A 16,817-nucleotide genomic window follows, 5' to 3' on the forward strand; every position below is an offset into this window, starting at 1 on the left:
CCTTTCTCCAGGGGATCTTCCCAACCCAGGGATAGAACCCAGGTCTCCAGCATTGCAGATGGATTCTTTACCAGCTGAGCCACAGGGGAAGACCTGGCATGTAGTAGGAGTCAATAAATACTTATGAGTAAATTAGTAAGTAAATTACTCCTTCCAGACCCACCCATGCAGACTTAGATTCATTTGGTCACCACTAAATAATACCTTGTGCGTGCATGAGTGCATGCTAAGTCACTTTAGTTGTGTTCAACTCTTTGCAACCCTGTGAACTGTAGCCTGCCATGCTCCTCTGTCCATGGGATTCTCCAGGCAGTTCTGGAGTGGGCTGTCATGATCTCCTCCAGGGGATCTTCCCGACCCAGGGATCAAACCCACATCTTTTATGTCTCTTGTATTGGCAGGCAGGTTCTTTACCACTAGCACTACCTGGGATGCCCAAACAATGCCGTGCCTGTGTATGCAAGCATACTACATCTCTCCTCCATAGAAATTCTACCAATTGTCCCCTCAAGTAATACACTTTTTCAAAATATCCTTATAGTTTTATTAAGAAGATGAGAAAGTATGTCTTAAGTAGCCTAAATTACTTACTAAAGTAGCCACTGAGTTTGCTGTTTGGGGTCCAATCTCTCTCCTTCAATTCAGCCTATATAACTCAGCCAGGTTAATTTTATGTTCTGTGTACATCCTAGAAAATACAACAGCACTGTGGCTAAGTATTCTATTTTTGTGCAGCCCACTGCTATTCATTGAGCAGATACAGAAAATCAGCAATTACTGGACTGGAATGGGAAAGGCAAAAGAGTGTCAAAGAAAAAAATACCACACAGTGAAAGGTCTCATAATAACTGACCCCCTTTGAAAATCTTGAGATTACTATCAGAGACTTTCATTAAAAAGACTCTGGCGGTAATTTTCTTTAGCACAATGATAGAACTGACACAGATGGTTTGAGTATTTATACCCATTGAGGTAACACATTCAATCTTCAAGATCAATTCAAGGTTCATCACCTTTTTGAAGCTTTCCCAAATCATAGGACTCAATATCCGTGAAAACACTTTGTAATCTAGGAAGGGCTAGACTATAGGTCTTATTAAACTAGTTGCCAATTGACTGCCTCACCTACATTCTGCCATTTAAATCATCTTACTTAATTCTTCAAGTGGGTCTAGTCTCCTCCCAAAAAATGAAGAATTCTTTGAATTGTTTTCTCAATTTCTCTATCACGTCTCTATTTCTCAACACCTACAACAGCAAAAGTTAAAAATAAGTATCACTCAAACTTCCTGACTTCAATATATGTTACAAAATGAATCTAAAAAGCTAAAAGTGGTACTGACATGGTGGTTTGGTCGCTAAGTTATATCTAACTCTTGTAATCTCATGGACTGTAGTCTGCCAGGATCCTCTGTCCATGGGATTCTCCAAGCAAGAATACTGGAGTAGTAGCCATTTCCTTCTCCAGAGGATCCTCCCGACCCAGGAATTGAACCTGGGTTTCCTGCATTGCAGGTAGATTTTTTACCAACTGAGCTATGAGGGAAGTCCTGGTACCACAGAGACAGACAAATAGATCAATGGAACAGAATACAGTCCAGAAATAAACCATCAAGAAATGGCCAACAAGTCTTCAACAAGGATAGTAAGACCACTGAAAGAGAAAAGCACAGTCTCTTCAACATATTCAGCTGAGAAAACCTGATATCTGTACACGAAGGAGGTCGGATCCTCATCTTACACTATATACAAAAATTAACTCAAAATGGATTAAAGACCAAAGTGTAAGAACTACAATTATAAAACTTCTAGACAAAAACACAGAAAACTCCATGAGGCTGGACTTGACAATGACTTCTTGGATACAATGCTAAAAGCAAAAGGGATTGCTTTTTGATGGGATTACATCTAAACTGTAAACTCTCATGCATTAACTGACACAACATAGTAAAAAGGAGGTGTACAAAAGGGGAGAAACTATGTGCAAATCATGCACCTGATGACAGGCTAATATTCAGAATATACAAAGAACTCCTACAACTCAACAACGGGCTAATATCCACAATATATAAAGAACTCCTGCAACTCAACAACAAAAACTCAAATAACCTAATCAAAAACTGAGCGGACTTAAGACGTTTCTACAAAGATGATATGCAAATGGCCAACAAGCATATGAAAGATGCTTAATATAACTTATCAATAGAGAAATCCAAATCGAAACCACAGTGGGACATTACTTCACGCCCATTTGAATGGCTGCTATCAAAAAATAATAATAATAACAAAATAACAAGTGTTGGCAAAGAAGGGCAATAACATTGAAACACTGCTGGTGGGAGTGTAAAATGGTATAACCTTCTATGAAAATGAGCACAGAGGTTATCAAAAACATTAAAAATAAAACTATTATACGATACAGAAATCCCACTTTTGAGTACATGGCCAAAGGAACTGAAAACAGGGTCTCAAAGAGATACGTGAGCATCACGTTCACAGCAGCACTATTCACAACAGCCGAGAGGTAGACGCAACCCAAATGCACACCGATGAATGGACGGGTAAACAAAAGGGATGCAGACATGCAGTACAGTATTCCCCGGTAGCCCAGCTGGTAAAGAATCCACCTGCAGTGCAGGAGACACCGGTTCAATTCCTGGGTCAGGAAGATCCCTGGAGAAGGGATGGGCTACCCGCTCCAGTATTCTTGGGCTTCCCTGGTAGCTCACATAGTAAAGAATCCGCCTGCAATGCAGGAGAGCTGGGTTAGATCCCTGGGTTGGGAAGATTCCCTAGAGGAGGGAATGGCAACCCACTCCAGTATTCTTGCCTGGAGAATCCCATGGCCAGAGGAGCCTGGTGGGCTACAGTCCACAGGGTCGCAAAGAGCTGGACACGCCTGAGCACAAAGCACACTGTTATTCCGCCTTAAAAGAGAAGGAAATCCTACCACATGCCAATAGGAATGAACCTGGAGGACACCATGCTAAGAGAAATAAAGCAGTCACCAAAAGATAAATACCGCACGATATCACTTATATGAGGTATCTAAAAAGGTCAAATTCATAGAAACAGAAAGTAGACCGGTGATTGCCAGGGATGGAGGAAGGGAAAGGAGAAGTTGTTTAGCGGGTATAGTTTCCAATTTGCGAGATGAAAGCAGTCGGAACTTCTGTTTCACAACAGTATGAATATACTTAACATGACTTAACTATATTCTTAACAGTTGAGATGGTAAATCTTACACTATGTGTTCTTTACCCCAGTAATAAGTGCCACATGCAACCACCAAATTGGATTTACTTGTTCTAGCTCCACTGGAGGAGTTCTAAGCAGCCTGATACTTTCAGCTGCTGGCAGTCATTTCCAAATTTCTTCCAAGTTACACATGATCGGAGGCTCTCCTATACCCATCCAAACTGAAGTTTCCACATGCACCTTATTGTCAAGCATAAATCCAAACATGATATAAAAGCCATTGTGTTCTCAACCGAGTGGTGGAGAAGCATAAAAAAAAAAACCTATTGAGTTTCTTCAAACCACCCATCCACCCAGAGAAATACCCCACAGCCCACTGCGAGCCTCCACCCTCCCCTACACACCCGATCCAAACCCTTGAAAAATCACTATTTTTAAATGGTCCCATCCACCCAGAGAAATACCCCACAGCCCACTGCGAGCCTCCACCCTCCCCTACACATCTGATCCAAACCCTTGAAAAAATCACTATTTTTAAATGCTCCCTTGAAGACAGCCTTCAGAACAACCCCATTGAAAGTGATTATTAGGTTGAGGCTCTCTTAATAAGCCTTTTCTGTGAATCCTATAGCTCTCCAAAACCTATCATGTGTCTACTGAAACATTATTTTGTCATGCAACTATTATACCCCATTTCCTATTACAAGGTATCAATGCTAATATCCTAATTAAAATAAATAAATAAAGTAACACTGAGGCTCTTGGAAGAATCACAGGCACTTCTCAAACCAGCAAAGAGATGAGGGTCAGGAACCACATTCAGTCTTAAGCCTCCTAACGAGTCTCCCAAGGGCACATTCTGAGCCAGGAGTCAAACCCCATCCCAAATATATGTATATGTACACAGAGCTCACTCTCTTTACACGCGAAATTCCAGCTACTCAGAAATTAGACTCTAGCAAAATATATTGGCAGAAGCTTCTGAGGTCTTCGTTGGGGCAGACAGAAGTACGGTTAGGGGAAAGGGAGGAATTAAAGCTACACACTAGCCCTCATTTCAAAAGTAAGAACAACTTGTTTTCAAAGTCTCTGAAAAGGCAGTATGGTTCGCACAAGTAACATATTTACATTTCTTGCAAAAATACAGAAAATACTCCTTTCCATTTATTTCCTAAGTATGTACAGGTGAAACAAGGAATCAGAGTTAGCCAAACTGGGTGAAAATTTTACAACATTCTATTAATGTACAATTATATATACCTCCTGTAAGTATCTCCATATAAGTACCCTCTGTTCTTAAATGCATGAAACATCACAGTTTAGTCATCAGTTATTTCTCTGAAAGCATCAAAAAATGAAAAAAAACTTATAAAAACCAACAGTCAGTCAATTGTGAGAACTAAGACTGTAAAAGGAAATGCAAAGATCTTAGAATATATCAAACTGTAACTCCTATCTAGGCAAATAATTGAGAATATCAAAAAAATGAATTAGAAAAAAATAATATAGGACCCAACGTAAATGATACTGATCAAAGTCTTGACTATAGGAATGTGGTCATTCAGCACACAGCCCTTTGCTTCTTATTTCTTAATAGCTTCATTCTGAGACGTCTGAATCTCATTCTAAAAGGGAGCAAGACGCTGAGCCGCAAAAAAAACAATCAGTGCCTATAGTCTATACTTGTAGCTTTCGTAAAAGGCTTTCTGGAAAAAATAAGAGAAAAGAATAACCAAAATTCACCCTGGTGTCTTTGAAAATCATTGAACCTGGACCTACTCTAGGGGAGGAGAAAGAAAAAAAGGAAGCCAGTGGCCACCACGGCTGGCTGGTCAGTCAGCTCCAGTGGCCTCTAAGTGACCCCTGTGTTTGTGCAAATCAGTAACTCTCCATCTCCAGGTCAGCATTCTCCAACAAGCAAACATCCTCCCCATGCCTCTCCTGAACTGAAAAAAGGGAGATCTAACATTATGTAATTGCCCGTTTCCCACAATTTAAAGTTAGGCATACTACAATTCTAATTAGAGGGAGAACTTGGTGCAACATGACAAGTAACAAATTAGGAATCCAAAGGCTGAAAATTCTCATCCCAACCTGCAGAGGCCGAGGGAAACAGCTTCGCCTGCCTCTGTGGCACACCCCCCAAGGCACTGCTGTTGACTAAAGTCCAACGAAAGAAGCCCCTGACGTCCCTCTGTGTCATTTGGTGTTATCTCTCTAGATCCTCAAGAAAACACTCACTCACGTCCTCTTCACAGCTGGAGTTACGTCACTCCTCCCAGGCAGAAATAAAAGGAGAAAGTGGATGTGGACCGGTCCCTAACCTCAAAAGATACTCCCTGTGCATTCTTTTACCCAGGTGATCACAAACCCGATCACACTTGTGTTATTTACCCGCACTCAAACCACCTGTGTTTAAGAGATCCAAGCTGAAGGGGACCTTCTCTATGTTTCTACGACTCGCTCCAGTGCTTATAAAACCCACCAAAAGAATAAATGAGCTATAATCTAAGAATAATTAACCTAGTCTGTATAAAACCCTTCCTTCAAAAATAAAGTGCTATAAAAGTGTGTGGGTTTTGTTTGGCTTTTTTTTTCTTTCAATTAGCTAAGCATAGAAAAAAAACAAAAATCCAATGAGGCAATTTATTTCCCAGACCAAAACAAGTACAAAAGACAGAAGGTTGTTGGATTGTCAGTCTCAAGTGATAGTGGAACACGTCTATTCCAACCAGTCCATTCTAACGGAGATCAATCCTAGGTGTTCACTGGAAGGACTGATGCTAAAGCTGAAACTCCAATACTTTGGCTACCTCATGAGACGAGTTGACTCACTGGAAAAGACTCTGATGCTGGGAAGGATTGGGGGCGGGAGAAGGGGACGACAGAGAATGAGATGGCTGGATGGCATCACCAACTCTGTGGACATGAGTTTGAGTGAACTCCGGGAGTTGGTGATGGACAGGGAGGCCTGGCGTGCTGTGATTCAAGTCCGCAAAGAGTCGGACACGACTGAGCGACTGAACTGAACTGAACGTGGAACAGATACCAACTCTTGCATGAGCAATGAAGCAGCAACACAAGGCTTTACCCTTCTGGGGGAAGGGGGAGTCCCACGTCAAAAGGGCAGTCACCCAAGTGGCACGGATGTTTCTCCTCTCCTGGTTCAGGTTACCCCAGTGGAAGTTGGGTGCGGCTATATACATACCACTCACATTTTCAACAGGAAGCTTCTACAACATTTTCCTGTTTTATGTGCAATTACACCTCCACCTAACAAACCCTCCCTAGCCTCACCTCCCAGTAACCCTTACCTGCAGCTGAGAGACAAGGTCTGAAGTTGCCATGGTTACAGAAATAAGGGGGACACAACAACTTTTTTAGAAATGAAAAATGAGTTTAAGAAAGGAAAAACCGGTCAACTACAAATTAAGTCTGGCTTCTCTAAAGTGTATACAAGTATATTATCCTCTGAGTTAAAAAAGAAAAAAAACAAACTACAGGTGCTATGATGTAAATATTTTTAACCAATAATTTCTTTCTCCACAACTTCATAATCTGAGTTACTCTAAAGCTTAGTTACCAAACACTACATCAATGCAGTGTTTCATGGCTTTTCAACCTTCATGTACATTTTGTCTCATTAAGTTTTGCTTTTTCTCATTTTAGACATTTAATAAATACTGAACGCTTGAGTGGAGGGAAAAAGTAGTAAATAAATTTTAACATAATAAACTCTAAGATGGGGGGACAGGGGGAACAGCAAACAAAAGAATACAGTTAAATCTGAAGACTTGTCTTCCAATCACTGCGTGGTCACTGACTAGTTCTCCTATGCTCTTCAAAAAAATCACTTCAACTTTCTAGGCTTGTTTCCTCATCTGGAAAATGGAGAAGGGCTAAATGATTTATTCTCAAAATCCCTTCTAACAATCTACGAATCTGTTCATCAGAAAGTAAGAATATGCAATTGCAAATAAAACTATGGTTTACAAGTTTCTTTCATATACATATTCTCAATAATTTCTGCAGCAAAGAGATGAAGCTTCGAAATACATTTTTTTCGAAACATAGTTCAGGAAAAGGTTTGATTACTTTTTCATATCCCATAGCTGGAAAATTTGAAACCCAAACGTTCTAAAGACAAATACTGGACCCCATTATTTCCAAAATTAATTCAAATAAGTTATAATTCAAAAATAATTGCCATCTATGCACAACTTTTATAGGGGTCTCAGGGTATCTGAACATCAAACCAGGGAAGGTCACTACAAATGCCCCACTGCACTGTAAGTTTCTTGAGCCCCAGAACACAGTTTTATCCACCACTGGAATCACAGAACTCAACAGCATGCCTCCAGACAGTGGCACTCAATAAATACTGTTTGACTTACTACCAACCTCGAAAGATTAGGAATACAGAGATATTATGGAGAGAAATTTTTTTTCTGAATTGGAGATATAAAATTCTATGACTTGAGTTGAAAGGAAGAAAGATGCATTCTATATCAGAGGACTAGATCTACTCAAGACTTAGCAACTGAACAACAAAGCTCTACATTATGGGGATGAGTTAGTCTGTCTCCTTTAGAGAAAGTCCAATTTCATAAGTTTACCAAAAGGCTCAAATCTGCAATGTCACCTGAAAATCTTCAGGCTAGGTATACTTCATATGTACACTGACATGGACCAATAGAAATGATGGTAGGGCAATGAGGACCAACAGGAAGCATATATTCATGTTATCATCAATCACTACATACATTCCCCTAAATTGCAAAGATTGAGAGGATCTGTACTCTTATACATGCTCCGCCTCTCCTCATGCTCCTGTTTCACAGCTCAAAGAGATAGAAAACAGCCATTCATTGAAAAACTCTAACTGATAGAACAGATACACGTCTCCCAACTCACCACAGTCAACCAAGGTCCTCCAAAGTCTCTGCAAAATCGCTCATCTCCAGCAGTCCTCAATCTATGGCTTCAATAAAGTTACTAGAAGGTATTTTTCAAAAGTTGTTTTAAAAAAAATTCAAGATGTGGCCAGGGATAGGGCTGGAGAGACTTACAGCAAAATTACACATCTAATTCAATGTACTCCGGGAGTTGGTGATGGACAGGGAGGCCTGGCGTGCTGTGATTCATGGGGTCGCGGAGAGTCGGACACGACTGAGTGACTGAACTGAACTGAATTCAATGCAAAAGCAAAGTAAGAAAACCAGGAAATCACAGGGAAAGGACAGAGTTAAAGACTCTTACCGTACGTTTGAGTGAGCTGCTTTGCAATTAGCACTGCAATTACTACCAGGAGTTCAGCAACCTCATCACAGAATCCTATGATGAAGTCACAATTAATACTGCCTGACACTTCAGATCTAAAAAGTTCACTGCACCAGAACAGCAATTTCAAACTCAAGGAGCAGTACCAGCAACCACAGAGAAGCTAACAGCAACACCTGCTGACTGTCTTGAGCCACCTGCCAAACTTGTTCTCTCACTCAACCAGAGAATAATGATACAGTCAACTTCAGGAGTCCTTTACTTAAGCATAATGGGATAAGAAAATAAGTTATCAGCCACAAAATACCATTCACCCCTCAAAATCTCTTATTTTGCTCCTAACCATTTATGTGCAAATCATCACCCAAAGCATTTTAAATGCAGCTAGTTGCTAATGCCTATGTATAAATAATTTATTTCATGGGAAAAATGTTTTAACATTAATTTTCTCCTTAAGAACTGGCACGTCATCTAATAGACACTTCAGTGATCATAAACTGCTTTATGAAAACCTTTTATTTAAGACTATTCCTGTTACCACTGTTCTATATTATTTCCATCAGATTTCTTTTTTTTTAATTCTGGTAAAGGTGGCTTAACTGGAGCTTTGGAAAAAATGAAAAAGAGGAAAACGAAGGTCATTAAATCCGGATTATATAGAAAATTAATACTGTTACTAAACTGGGTGCAGACAATGATTCTACAGGACTTTATCCTGTACTTTTCCAAATATTAAGTGAGAGAATCTTTGCCTGGGATGAATATTCCATATGAGAAAATGAGAGAAAGTTGACACTTAACTCCCACAGAGTACGAGTATAAAAACAATGGCTTTAAGAGTCTGAGTCAGAGTTTCAACATGAAAGGTTTGCTTTATAGAGGAAACGCCAACCCCAGTTCATCCAGACAGACCTGGAACCTGATGAAAGTCGACACCTCTACTCTGATATTTGCATCGCATCACAGGCTCCCAGTTTACAAATGTAATCGTTTAGCAGGTAGTAAGAATTTCACTGAGTGCTGTCTCTAAAATACCCGTCAAGAAAAATAAAATTTGTAAGATAAAGGCATCCTAGGCTCCATTAGTTTTGCTTCTCTTCAAAACGAATACCAACAACTCAATTAAACATCTTCCTTGAAAGTGAGCCACTTCCCTCGTCTCTATGCTCTCCAAATGGTGAACCGATGAAATTTCAACCTGCCCAACAAGATTACACCTAGAAATGCCGTGGAGCGATAGGGAGCTTGGCAAATTTCCTTTAAGGTCAGGATCGAAGTTGGAAACAGATGGGGCGAAGAAGGAAAAGTTCTTTTTTGCAGTACCTTCACAACGCCTCAGCCCTCTCGTGGTTTACTTGCTCCAAGAAAAAGCAGGTTAGAGCATCCTAGGATTTCGCTCCCCACCAGACCCCCGGGATAGAAATGAACCACCCACGGGCACCGAGCTGCTCTTCCCCCTTTCTCACGATCAAACCTCTCGGCCTGTCCCTCCAGCACAGCGTGCAAAGCGCTCACCCAGGTGACCGAAGGGGAAGGGTCAGCCGGGTGGAAACGAGAGCGGCTGAGTGGGCGCAGCCAACCCGACCGGGGCGCGGGTCTCCCGGCCTCTCGCTCAGGCGCCTGACGGAGAGTTGTGCAGATTCGGATTCCAAGGTGCGCGCGCGCGCGCGCGCCGGGCGCGGTGCAGCTCGGACTCGCCCCCGCCGGGTTGCGCTATCAGCACGCCACCAAATCGGAAATTAAAAACTTTGACCGGCCTCCCGGTGTACTGCTCAGTGTCCCGGACCCGCGCCCTAGCCAGAAATGGGGTAGGGGCTGTCAACAGTCTTGCACCCCCCAACTCCCCTCCCCGAACCCCGGGCGCCGGAGCCACTTACCGGTCGGCCCGGCCTCCCGGCGCCGCCGCGCGTCCGGGCGCGTCCGCCGCGCGCTCTCCCTGGGGGGGGAAAAAGAGAGAGAAACCGTGTAGACGGCCGGCGCGCGCTCACTCGCCGCCTCCTCTGCGGATAACAGCAAGCTGCGAGGCCGGGTCGGGCGCCGCGCGGAGGCGGGGGCGCAATCAGCCCAACTTCCGAGCCCGGATCCGAAGGGGACCCGGAATGCAGGCTGGAGAAAAGCCGGCGGGGGGCGTTGCGCTCTCGGAGGAGTTGGGGGCGGAGGTGCACCCCCCAAGTCCCTGGGCATCAACTATTGTCTGGGCGCTCGGGTCCCCGCTCGCGCCGCCTCCGAGGTTCAGCGCCCCCCATCCCGACCCGCCTGCCCCCGGCAAAAGAAGGAGCCGAGGGGGCGGCCGGCGCGGAAAGTGAGTGCGGAGTGGCTGGTGGGGGGGAGGTCCGAGGTGGACGCCGCGGAAAGGGGAGGTGCGTGCCAAGTGGGGGGAGGGGACAGGTAACTGCAAGACGGGGGGCGAGGAGGCCCGGGAGGGTTGGGGGGGAGGAAATGGGGAGGGAGCCACGGAGGCGGGAGAGGATGCAGCGGCTGGTGGGGGCCCGGGGTGGAGGGGCGGACGGCCTCTGAAGCCCAGACCTGGCCCTCCCCGGGGACCCTCCTCCCGGGGACTCAGCGGCTCTCTGACTTTCGCTCACTTGCTCACGCACACAGTGAACTCGCTCACAAAGTTGCCGGCGCCGCTCTCGCCCTTCCCCTCCCCTGCCCTCCCCGATCGCCCGCCCCATTCCTTCCCCTCCTTCGCTCCCTCCCACCGTCCCTCCCCAAGTCTCGGGTGAGATCACCGCTGTGCTGTTCGGCGCTGCGCTCAAATCTCGCGAGAGAAGCGACAACTCAGCCCAGACGGCGGGGGAAGTAGAACGAGTTAGAAGATGGGGGGGGGCAGGGGACCGCGGAACTCCTAGTTGCTATGACGACGGCAAAGCCCTGGATTCCTGTCTCCTGCAGAGAGCCCAGGCTGCAACGTGGGTGCAGGTTTCCAACCAGCACCTTCCCTTGCCCGACGCCCTAATAATAGTGGGGAAAGCAAGGGCTGGAAGCGGGGAAAGGACTTTTAAACCTCTTCCAGAGGGTTACCTGTAGAAGACCAGCATCATGACATCTGGCCAAATTTGGTAAATGAGGCTAATTATTTAAGAGGTCCTGGGACAGATTTCTGCCACAGAAGTCAACACATCTGTGAACCCCCAATTTCCTACCATATATTCAGGTTTTCAACCTTCCTGTCAACCTCAGCCCCCAACCTCCACCGAATCCATACTCTACTCCAACCACTCCAAACGCTATTTCCCGCCGCACCTCTTCCCCAACCCCACCCCCACCCCAACCAAGCTGGGCTCCTCGAGGATCTGCCTTATCCATCTTTGTACATCAGCGCTTCCACAGGCTCGGTACATAGTAGGTATTTATTTAATGTCGGGGGGGAGGGGCGGGGGAATGAACGCAAAAAGCTGTACTTGTCCTCAGTACCTCAGTACCGTCACCTTCCCTGGAAAGTATCTGGGCCTAGACTGTAAGTTTCTGCTACATAGTTTTGGTTTTGACTTTGTTAAATTGTCCTCCTCTTTCTGTTACACAGAATTATCTGTTTTCAGTATTTATAATCCCTCCTTTCTCTTTTTCCATCTTTGTCTCCAAAAAAAAAAAAAAAACTTCACCATGGAGAAGGGGAATCATGAAGCTTCTTAAGACGCCATCATCCCTACTCCAAAATGCAGAAATTTTTCTTTAGGGGAGTGTGTGTGTTGTTTACCTCTCCAGGGGATTTTATATACTCACTCTAAGTAAAATGGATACTGTAACTAGAAGTTAAGCTTAAACTTTTATATCAAAATGAATGAGTAAAAATAGATTTCATAGTATGTGAATTATATCTCAATTTTAAAAGTTCATCCCTATTTACATAAATATGGGAAAACCATTATTTTTTAATCATTTTTAAACCATTATTTAAATCAGTCCCTTGAAACTGCTGCTGCTGCTGCTAATTCGCTTCAGTCGTGTCCAACTCTGTGCGACCCCATAGACGGCAGCCCACCAGGCTCCACCGTCCCTGGGATTCTCCAGGCAAGAACTAGAAACCCATAAAGATTCTTTTAGGTTAGGTGCAAACTTAAATGTTATGTCACTGAAAGGTTTTATATTAGAAACCTAGTGATCTAGTGATAAAAAGTACTGGACAAAGACAGGAAACTAGGATTTGAATTTTTCTGTGTTGCTAATCATTGAATCTCCTAGAGAAGTTATTTAATCTTTCTGATTCTTCATCTCTAAAATGAGATGTAGTCCACATGTTAGGTCATTACAGTTTAAAATTCTATGGCTCTTGCTGCTGCTGCTGCTGCTAAGTCACTTCAGTCGCGTCCAACTCTGTGCGACCCCATAGACGGCAGCCCACCAGGCTCCCCCGTCCCTGGGATTCTCCAGGCAAGAACACTGGAGTGGGTTGCCATTTCCTTCTCCAATGCATGAAAGTGAAAAGTGAAAGTGAAGTCGCTCAGTCGTGTCTGACTCTTCGAGACCCCATTTACTGCAGCCTACTGGGCTCCTTTGCCCATGGGATTTTCCAGGCAAGAGTACTGGAGTGGGTTGCCATTGCCTTCTCTGGTCTATGGCTCTTAGACCTATACAAATTTTCAGTAACAACAGATATTTTCCATTTATGTCAAACAATTTTTAAAATAAGTGTTTCATTTTAAAGTAGCTGAGTTTCACCAAGTTCAGCTACATGTTGACAGGTTGCTTTTAAAGTTCTCTTTTCTCAAGTATAAAAAAAAAAATTAACCATGTTACAGTAATTTCAAAGGGAATCATTGTTCTTTATTTGCTTTTACAATAACTCAAAACAGATTTCTTGTTATTTAATAAATATGCCAACTCAAAACAAAAACCCAAATTAAATACATCCATACCCCTCCAAAAGTAACCAGAAGAAGGAAAGATGGAGGGAAGGAAGGGAAGAAGGAAGGAACCAAGGAAGGAAAAATCGAAGGAAGAAAGGAAAGAAGAGTGAGTCTTAAATTCACAGACCAGTATTTGTCACATCAAATTTTTACAGAGAAACACATTGGAGCATCACCATCAATCCCTTTGATCTGTTTTCAGGAACTATCTTTCATAACATAGCACTGTATCGTAAATAGGCTGTTGTTCATTCACCCTGGCTCAACTTTTAACATAATTTTGCCCTTAAAGGATGGCTGCCAATCTGTATCCACAAACACAGTACAATTTCAAGGCCACCTGTTTTATGGCTTCCGGATAGCCACTTGATACATTTGAAATAACTGACCCAAGTGCTAGCCAGATCTATTAACTTTTTTCAGTGTTTCTTATGAGGCTCAAGAGATAGGTATTAGAGTCAAATTACAAAGATAATTTCCCTAACCTTCATGCATAGTGGAATAGTAGAGACTGTCCTAGGCACCAGAAACTACTCTTTCAAGACCCTAGGCAACTATTTACCCCTAATTCGTGGCGAAACTTTCACCAGTATTTCTGAAAAAGATAAAAGGCAAAATCCACCAAAGCTGAGGTTCCAGCTTCATGGCTCTCTGGATCAGGCACTCTGTCTGCATCTTCCCTGACCTTCCTGGAGTTTCCAAATAACAGATAAGGGGCAGCAGGAGAGGGAAAGGAAAATAGAGTTTGTCAAGCACAGATTAGATCTCAACCACTTCCTGTCCACTCCTTCTGTTGGCTCTCTATCCACCTCTGCCCAGCCCCCTCCCCGACATGCTCCAGGGATGTGTAACCTTTCCTCTGATAAGAACTCCCTCCCTGTTCATTTCTTAGTTTGTTATAACTCTATGGACAGTTGAATTCATTTCCTCTTGTTATTCACTTCTACTCAACAACACGCCCTAACATACCAAATATGGAATGAATTTTAACACAAAAAAGTCTTACCAAGCGAGGAAAATATATCTTTTTAATATTATAAACATGGATTAATATTTGTATGTTTTACAGTTTAAATGTGGTTTATCCAGCCTATTATCATTTCACATGATAACCTCTGTTACTGGTTATACATCTACAGGACGTTACTAACTGATATTCAGAGAAATGACTCACCCATAAAGAAGGACCAAAGTGCCCCTCAAATCACTCAAGATTAAATTATATCTAATGCTATTTCATTCTTAGAGTTTAATTGTTTCAGCCTAGGTGATATAACTCTACTGACCTGAATACTAAGTGTCTTAGAACACCTAAGCAAGGGAATTTCAGAAAAACATCTTCTGCTTCATTGACTACTCTAAAGCCTTTGACTGTGTGGATCACAATAAACTGTGGAAAATTCTTCAAGAGATGGGAATACCAGACCACCTGACCTGCCTCCTGAGAAATCTGTATGCAGGTCAAGGAGCAACGGTTAGAACTGGACACGAACAGTGGACTGGTTCCAAATTAAAGGAGTACGTCAAGGCTGTATATTGTCAGCCTGCTTATTTAACTTATATGCAGAGTACATCATGTGAAATGCCAGGCTAGATGAAGCACAAGTTGGAATCAAGATTGCCAGGAGAAATATCAATAACCTCATATATGCAGATGGTACCACCTTTATGACAGAAAGCAAAAAGGAACTAAAGAGCCTCTTGAAAGTAAAAGAGGAGAGTGAAAAAGCTGGCTTAAAACTCTGCATTCGAAAAACTAAGATCATGGCCTCTGGTCCCATCACTTCATGCCAAATAGATGGGGAAACAATGGAAACAGTGACAAAATTTATTTTCTTGGGCTCCAAAATCACTGCAGATGCTGATTGCAGCCATGAAATTAAAGGTGCTTGCTCCTTGGAAGAAAAGCTATGACCAACCTAGACAGCATATTAAAAAGCAGAGACAACTTTGCCAACAAAGGTCCATCTAGCCAAAGCTATGGTTTTTCCAGTAGTCATGTATGGACGTGTCAGTTGGACCATAAAGAAAGCTGAGCACCAAAGAATTGATGCTTTTGAACTGTGGCATTGGAGAAGACTCTAGAGAGTCCCTTGGACTGCAAGGAGATCCAACTAGTCGGGACTGATGCTGAAGCTGAAGCTCCAATACTTTGGCCACCTGATGCAAAGAACTGACTCATTGAAAAAGACCCTGATGCTAGGAAATTTTGAAAGCAGGAGGAGAAGGGGACGACAGAGGACAAGGTGGTTAGATGGCATCACCAACTTGATGGACATGAGTTTGAGCAAGCTCTGGGAGTTGGTGATGAACAGGGAAGCTTGGCATGCTGCAGTTCATGGGGTTGCAAAGAGTCGGACACAAGTGAGCAACTGAACTGAACTAGAACACCTCATTCTCCCCTTCAGATAAAGTATTTATTACATGTTTGAAACATCAACTACTTTATAATCAATGAACATTCCTTAGCAAATTACCACACTTACTACATTACTACACTACTACATTACTACACTTCCTGTCCACTCTCTCACTCGTCTAAAGGATTGGTTCATACTTTCTCCTGCTCCTTCAAACGTCCTGCTTATTACTTACAGATAACCGCCACACTGCGTTGTTTGTTTTGTTTTCACATTTTGGCCAAGTTGCACAGCTTGTGAGATCTTAATTCCCTGACCAGGGATTGAACCCTCGCCTTCTGCAGTGGAAGCACAGCAGAGTCTTAACCACTGAACTGCCAGGGAACTCCCCGGCCATGCTTCTTTCCTTAGTACAGAAGAGGCGATCAGAAGAGAACTTCGCACACACTCCATTCCTCCCTATCTCCCAACCCACCGGCATCTGTCTGCATGGACTCTCCGTCCTCCTGGCACCTAGGATAAATCCTCAATATTCTTAGCCAAGGCTAACTTCGCCACCTGTACACCCGTTCTTTGACTCCAGGACATTGATTCAGTAATTGTCACCTCTCTGTCCTGCATCAGGAAAATTTCCCTCCGTAGAATCATTTCTGAGTGCTTATAAACATGCTGTACTATCTGCCTGGTAAAAAATAAAACATTTCCTAGATTCCGTATCTTTCCACTGCTTCAGTTTGCCACTGGATCATCAAAAGTTTTTCTCACACTTGCTATTCCTCTCCTCCATTGTCTTGAATCCTCTCTGAGCAGCCTTCCTTATTCACCACTCAGGGGAAACAGGTCTTCACAGGGTCCCTGGTGACTGCCTCATTGCTAAATCCAGTAGGCAATTCCCATCCTCACCTCATTTGACTTCTTATCCTATGGGGAGAGGTTGATCGCGCTTATCCTTGAAACACTTCACATGGCTTCTGGATTAAGTTTGTCATGAGTGATTGTCATCAGTGATGTATACACCCTACTATATGTAAACTAGATAACCAACAAGGACCTGCTGTATAGCACAGGGAACTTTACTCAATATTCTGGAATAGCCCACATGGAGAAGAATCTGAAAATGAATATATGA

General features: G+C 43.2%; 1 protein-coding gene across 8 annotated transcripts in view; it reads right to left on the reverse strand.

Annotated features, from left to right (window-relative positions):
- Nucleotides 1-11,102, reverse strand: part of SIPA1L1 (signal induced proliferation associated 1 like 1) — a 388,842-nt gene extending 377,740 nt beyond the window's left edge. For 2 of the 8 annotated variants that reach the window (XM_088839491.1, XM_088839493.1), the window contains exon 1: nt 9,994-10,224. The gene's annotated coding sequence lies outside the window, so the exon portion shown is untranslated. Of the gene's footprint in view, nt 1-9,993; nt 10,225-10,355; nt 10,915-11,004 lie in introns of those variants that run through there. The other 6 variants (XM_088839488.1, XM_088839490.1, XM_088839489.1 and 3 more) reach the window with 6 other exon arrangements.
- Between the last annotated feature and the right edge of the window lie 5,715 nt (nt 11,103-16,817).

This window comes from Moschus berezovskii, chromosome 9, assembly GCF_049115385.1.
Source record: "Moschus berezovskii isolate FMDL1 chromosome 9, NW_MosBer_1.0, whole genome shotgun sequence".
Classification (NCBI taxonomy): domain Eukaryota; kingdom Metazoa; phylum Chordata; class Mammalia; order Artiodactyla; family Moschidae; genus Moschus; species Moschus berezovskii.